This window comes from Cupressus sempervirens, chromosome 3 (genome assembly GCF_028749045.1).
Source record: "Cupressus sempervirens isolate cs-2001-9-10 chromosome 3, ASM2874904v1, whole genome shotgun sequence".
NCBI classification, from domain to species: Eukaryota; Viridiplantae; Streptophyta; class Pinopsida; order Cupressales; family Cupressaceae; genus Cupressus; species Cupressus sempervirens.
In genome coordinates, this window is record NC_143120.1 from 982,347,190 (window position 1) to 982,354,942 (window position 7,753).

At 29.8% G+C, this 7,753-nt stretch overlaps 2 pseudogenes; one reads left to right on the forward strand and one right to left on the reverse strand.

Annotated features, from left to right (window-relative positions):
* Positions 1–642: 642 nt before the first annotated feature.
* On the reverse strand, positions 643–3,632 carry LOC149570042 (agamous-like MADS-box protein AGL66; annotated as a pseudogene).
* Positions 3,633–6,398: 2,766 nt separating this feature from the next.
* On the forward strand, positions 6,399–6,994 carry LOC149570043 (oleosin pseudogene; annotated as a pseudogene).
* The last annotated feature ends 759 nt before the right edge of the window (positions 6,995–7,753 follow it).

The following is a 7,753-nucleotide window of genomic DNA, read 5'->3' on the forward strand; positions in this document are numbered from 1 at the left end:
TGTTAGGCAGAGTGCTTTGTTTTAGACATCAGAATTAACATTTGCACTATCTTAGTTTTAAGAAACCCTAATTGCAATGGAACAGTAAATTTAAAATGAACATTTTGGATTCTCTGGGTGTAAACAAATTAGCCCTACTCTGAAATTAATGGAAGAAAAATAATAGCATAAACAACTTTAAAGAATAATATTAAAAATAGACCACCAAACTGCATCATTAATGGATATACACATGAATTTAGTTTGTTTTGATGAATCTGCATGTCAAGAAGAATAGGAAACTCAGAGGCTTCAAATGTTGTTTAAAAAATTGGTATTTTTTCAAACATTTTTTTTTTTCGTCTGTTGCAAGGAATCAAAAATCAGAAAAAGTTGCTTTTCTAAATTATAAGAAATAAGTATTAACTATTGTAACTTTGCGTAATAGAATTTAATATTGCAATTTCATTGATAGTTTGAAATGTCAAAATGTAAAAATTGGCACATGAACTAATAATTGAAACAAAAAATTGCAATGAAAAAGATATGTTTGAAACTAATTACAGTTGTTTGAAATATTTTTAAGATCTTTTCTGGAAAAATAAATCTAATATAGTTTTCAAAAGTGTCAACAAAAACATTATAATCATGCATATCAATACATTACATCATTGATGAAGGTGTCATCAAGTCCACCATATGTTGATTGCCATTGGGATGAGAATATCATTGTAGAGCCATAATCACTTCCCACCATATCATGCTCAACATGCTCATCACTATTGTTGTCTTCAACAGGGAGATTATAATAACTCAAATGTGATATATTGGATTCACTTGCATGATTTCCAAGTTGCATACTTCCACTGCCTTGTTGAAGGGATGGATAAATTTTTGTAGCCATGCATTCTCCCCCACTGTCCCTTTATTTCAAGAAGCCAAACACTTATTCAATGTCAAAATATTTGTAAACATTTATCACTGCCATGAATAACACAAGTTTTAAAGACATACCTGATGCTAAAGATGCCATCAGTATTGGCAAGATCTACAAAGTTTTGGTCTCTCTGTGATATCTGGCTTAACATTTGACTCTCACTTGAATTATTTTGTGGCTGTAGATATCAATATAATTAAAATTAAAATTTATAGTTAACAAAATAGTTTATCATCGATTAATGTATCTATTTCTAATGCACATTAGTATGAAACATTTTTAAAGTTTAGCTAGTCTATTCCATTCATTAGATATGACAAAAGAAAATTTTTGGGCATTGCTCAAATGAAACATATCTGTATATTTTGATTGGCCATGTAAATTTTGAGAAAAAAATGGAGAGAAAAGTTTTGGCATTCAATAAGTTATCTCTATATGAAAATTTATCTTCACTGATATATGGAAAATATTATTTAAAAAAAAAAAAAAATGATTTCTCACAAATGGAACATACCTGCATATTTGATTGACCATGGATGTTAGCTTGGCCATATGAGACTATGCCAGATTGTTCAAGAAAATTCTGTAATATATTTCAAATTTGTTTTGAAAAAATTATAATTTTCTTAGAATTTGAAAATGATATAATTATCAAAACTAATTGTTATACTGGTTTTTTAATATTAAAATTTGTAAGATATGTTTACAAAAAGACATTTAATGAAATAGAAGTGGAGTTCTTTACCCTTTTAAGTTGAACTTTAATTAAGGATTCTTCCAGAACTCTCTCATAATACTCTGCATCCTGTACTGAAGTTATCATATTAGGATCTGCTTTCAAACACCTGCAAATTTAAAACAAAAAAATGAAATATTATATGAAACTTCAATATATTTATATAATTTTTTCATATTTATGTTCTTTACAAAATAAAAAATAGTTCTTTAAGATCCCACAAATACTGCCTGGGCATTTGATTTATACAGAAAGTAACAGTATGATTTTCAATTTTTATTTTTGTAATTTTAGTGAAGGGGAGGGTTACAGAGCGAAGGATTTCATAGAAAGGGAGGGATAATTTGATTGGAAATTAAATAAAAGTATAGGTAGCATTGATATGAACAGTGAAATCATTGAAAAACGTTAATGCATATTTTTCATATCAGTAATTGCACATGTTTAGATATTTTTAAGATCAATGTACTAAATTACAATGTAGTATAATTTAATGGAAAAAATATTACTTCAGATTAAGTAAGAGACTCTACCTTAGTGTTGATTCTGCATTCAATAGTTGCAATTTCCATGTATTAATTTCTTTTTGAATCTCCTATAAATTTATCATAATAATTATATATCAAAATTGGATCATGACTTAAAAAAATAGAAATCATTGTTCTTTATGATGGTGAAATCAAGCATACCTCAACATTTGGAATGTTTCCTGAGCTGTTGATGATAATGCATAGTCATGGATAGAATGTAGAAACACTCATTAGTAAGATATTACTTAGTAAAAAGGGTTTTACTACATGTACAAAAATAATAGATAAATTTAAAAAAGACCTTGATAAATGATTGGCATAATCATTGTCGCTCTTCAATTTCTTCAATATTTCATTTAAAAGCTGCTAAGACATATCATAAAATAACATTTATTTATGTCTAATTCTAAGATTTGGTTTCTACATTAATAAATTATTCACAAAAATAAATTACACCAGAAAGAAGAAAAATTAAACTAAAAATTGTAGATTGAGACTTACTTTTTGATTTTGAAGCCTGTATATTTGTCGTATTTCAAAGAATTTATACCAAATAGAGAACAAATATGACAAAAATATTAGTTATAAAACCAAACTAAACATGAACATAATTTTATTCAAAACTTATTCTTATTAGAGGTATGTAGGTGAAAAAGCTAAAAGAAAGTGGGTATAATATTACTGTGAATTGCAATACATTTGTATACAAATTGTCTAATCAAACTTTCATATAAGTGCGATAATGGAGCAATCTTGTTCATAGACAACTTATAACTAAGATTAATGAAATTTTATATTTATTCTTTGTAAAAGATCTATCTTATTAAATGAGTAATTTGATACAAGAATATTGGAATTGAAGTGAGCATATTATATGTAAAAAAATAAATTGAAATGTAAAAGTAAATATTATGAATTTCATTTTTATCTTTTTAAGATATTGCAAAAATTCCATACCTTCCTCTCTCATGTTCTAGTAGATCAACATAATGAGCTATAACATCTTCTGTCAATCTAAAAACAAAATGAAAATTTAATATTGTAGTATAAAATAAAATAGAATGAACTTTAATTGAGAATTCCCCTAATACTAGGCATTTATTTCATATGAAATACTATACATAATCCAAAGCATATTCACCATATTTGAAGTGTTCCTTAAATATACAACATATGAAATAAATCTCTTTAGTAAATAAAACTATCTATAGAAGCAACGTAGACATTAAAAACACAAGTTATTCAGTGGTTCTAATAGAGCTTACCTTTTCTTTCCAGAATAATGACTGAGTTTTCCAGAAGGCGAAAACATAATAAGTGCAATATCAATATCACATAGAATAGAGAGTTCATAGGCCTTCTTCGTAAGTCCATTTCGCCTCTTGGAATAGGTAACTTGTCTGTTTGTATTGCTTTCTATTTTCTTGATCTGAAGCTTAACTCTTCCCATCATAAACAATATGTAATATATATAATAATAAGATTTATTTGAGAGGAAAGGGAGAGTACCTATATAAAAGTAAAACCAAACTTATATTTATCTGCATTATTCATTTAAAACAATAAAAACTCATTAGTAAGATGAAAAATAATATTTAAAAATACAAAGAAAATTAAATATATTAACAAAATATTCAATCATATATTAAAAAATAATTATCAATTATTTCAATAAATAATTACCAAATGTTTCAATAAAACATTCAATTTAATATAATGATATGTTAAGAATAAAATATAATTGCTAATTAGGAAAAGTAAGTTATAGATTTTAAAGAAAATGATAGGTTTAACTTGTTAAAAATTGGATACTGATTGAAAACATATGATTGAAACTGCAAATAAATTGGAACTGAAAATGCTGAGATCTTGTGGATAGCATGGTTAAAACTCTGCTACTGCTAAGAAGCATTTTATTTATAATAAAAATTTCATATAATTAAGATGCAAAAATATATAGATCTGTCCATTTTTTTTCCCTAATGCAATAAATAAAAAGGATGGTTTATCTAACAAGCTGGTTATTTGATCAACTTGAAGTTTTATTCCTGCTGCAGAATACCTGATTTGTTTTTAATCTTCAAGTCAAATTATGATGATGTATAATAGAAATCAATAAGATAGTATCGATCCAAAATTCTAGTTTTATTTGTGAATTAGATTGTGTATTAGTTTTTCTATTATCAAGTGCTTTCGATCGAATTTGCACAAAAAGGAGACATTACAATTTTCTTATTTTCTGATTAGTCATTGTGATAAAATGAGAAATCACAATTCTCTTCTTTTGTCATTTCTCATTATGATAAAAGTTTCGGGTCTAATCATGGTTCATTCAATTAGATGTTACAACTTTCTTAGTCAATTGGAGTCTAGTAGTTGTTCACTTGGTTTCAATTGTTGAGTATACCAGTAGTGGATCATTTATATCCTTGTAGTTGGTTGTTTTTTGGCTTTTTATGCCTTTCTTGTTCCATGATTGGCTCATTTGTGCACCACTATTGGTGATTGATGAATCACTACTAGAGATTTGTGAGCCACCAGTGGAGATTTATGAAGCACTACTAGACAATTATGTGAACCACTCTTAGTGATTGAATGAATGATGATTAGTGAAATGGGAGGTCAAGTATTGGTGAACACTTTTATTAGACCACTTTTTGCCCCTTTTGTGTATAATGCCTCCTATCGAGTGCATCGTTATTGACGAGAAGCTAAAACCTTAGATTTAAGCAGTTAAGTTGTGTGTGAGAACAATAGATTTTTTTAATAGAAATTTTGACATTGTTTGGGTTCCTCGATTGAGGGTGCGAAGTCAGCTATAACAACTACTGGGTATCTTCCTGTATATAATGATTTGTTAGCACAGTGAAAGGGGATATTACAACTCTCTGTCAACATGATGATGGATTATAAAATGTGATTAGATAAATTAATTACAATATTTCTTTAAGGAGATAATCACACTCTTTTGTTAGGATGAGAGAGAGTTTCAACGCCTCCTTCCATCTAGATGATGTGATTTGAAATGTTGATGATACCAAATTTATATACAATCTAATCTACAAATAACAAGTTAACTTTTAAAAGAATAAATCTAAGCATTAATTAATGAGTTGTGCAAAATATTTTCATTTAATCCAAATTGACATTTGAAGTACTTTGTTCAAAGTACATTTTTTTTCCTTTCAAGCGAGTTAATTACATTTAGAATAATTGAACTTACAATTTAATGCAAAGTGACTCCAAAAGAAACTTTGATAAGTCAATCTTGATCTATCTTCTTCTAGAATTTTATGCTATACCTCCAAAGAGTACTATTCATGACTCGTATAGTAAAAAATAAATCATCATTAAAAATATATATAATTAATGTCTATATAACATAATCAATATGTCTTCTCACGTAGTTTTTTTGGCACCGGCTAATCTCGAGACAAAATGCACCAAAGACCAAAAAAAAAGTCAAACGTGATTCTTTTTCAGAGTCATTGAAAACACAACAAAATTTTCTCAAAAAAATTGTTGGTTTCAATTACAAAATATACAAAGATCAAATGGTGAAAATTTCAAAAAAAAATCATTATATTTTTCTTTCTTTGAAATTTAGTCAATGATATAAATTTATAAGGAAGATAGCTCCTTTTTTTTTTTTTTTTTTTTTTTTGGTTAATATTGGGAACCTTGTATAAAAGTTTATCTGATCATGTAGCTCTCAAGAAGCCAAGTCATTTGTCCTTAGCCTCGATCACATTATCAAACCTTGTGGTGTTTGTAAAGCATTATTGGAGGGAGCTCATTCCCTAGAAAGATATGCAACGCACTATTCCCCCAAATATGCCTATCAACTAATAAATGTCGCATGTGGATGCAGATAATGCTTCTTTAAACTTGATCCGACTCAACGACTTCTCATTGTGTTCGAGTGTAATGTCATACGAGTCACGTTGCAATGTAAGATCAATCATACCTATTATACCTAATGTAGCCCTGTTACGGCTCACAAGTCTACTTTACCCAATAGTTATAAAAATTAAACAAACAAGTTGCAGTTGTATCGAAAATACCACTGTAATTTAAATACCATCCGACAATGGTGGCAGCATTCATCCATGCACGGTGCCAATGATACAAATTAGACAACGCTTTGTCCCCTTTCTAGATATTAGTGTTGTTTCTAAATACAAATTACACCCCGTACCCAACGGGAATGAATCCTTTCCCCTCACAAATGCACCATATTGTATGCACCAAGTTACTTAACATAAAATTCTTCTCCATTCATGCCTCAAATTCCGCATCTAACTATATAACCTAAGAATTCACTATACAATTACAACAAAAGATCGAAGAAGCCCAGATCTGCTAAAAAAGAAGAAGAGTTGTATAGCTCAAAAAGATGGGTGAAAGATATGAGAGGATGAGGAATAAAATCCTTCAGTACGTACCAAATTCCCAGCAAATTTTGTCTCCAGCCGGCCTGGTCATATTGGGGGCTATTCTGCTGTTAATGACGGGGCTAACTGCAATAGTTTTGGCTGTTTTGGCTCCTGTTTTGATACTTTTAAGCCCTTTATTGATACCCATTGGAGCCCTGCTGTTTGTTGCAGTTGCAGGGCTTTTTTCTGTTGGGGTTTTTGGGGTGGTAGTGTTTTTGGGTGTTTCATGGTTGTATAACTATGTAAATGGCAGGAAGCCTGTTGGTTCAGATCAGATAGACTATGCATGCAAGAGGGTTGTTGATACAGATGCTGTGCTTGGGAATGCGGTGGGTATTTGCATGGGAAGCTCACAGATGCTGCTCCTGGAGCTTAAAAGAGACATGCATGAGGGAGGTTGTGGATCTAAATGAGCATTTCCAAATATCAAGCAGTTATTTAGTGTTTATATAATTTCATGTTGTTTCTTTGTGATTGGTTTTAAACTACAATAGAAATAGAAAAGCTGCTTAAAATAGCTACAGAATAGATAGATCAAAATTAGTATTCAAGAAACAAGACTTAAAGCCTATGATGAAGCACAAATGAGCTAAAACCAGAGAACTAATGAACAAACAATAGTTATAACAATTAAACAAACAAGTTGCAGTTGTATCGAAAAAAAAAAAACTACCACATACGCCAAACTTCCAATTTAGAATGCGACGACAACTACTTAATTCAAGCTTCCATACATCAAAACAACTCAATTTTGAGTACTCAAAAGACAAAGAGAGAACCTGCTCCAATTGTTTGTCCAGTCACTGATATCCCCCAAAAGCATAATCTCCTCCTATTTTATTTTCTCCCCAATTCATAACTGACCTCTGATGCTCATCTTTACTTCCCTGCTCATCTCTCTAACTAAAATGGTGAAAAACATAACTAAAATTGGCTATGCTGCATGTAAAAGATTCTAATTGGCTATGCTGCATGTAACCGACTAAAATTGGCTTCCGATTCTAATTGTCAGTACGCCACACGTGTACCGTTGGATTCTGAAGAATCTCTATTTTTGGACTATAGCAATCATTGCATAAAGGCTCGCCTATCAGACATCTCAGACTCAATTCTTTTTGGCCCTCCCTCCCATCGG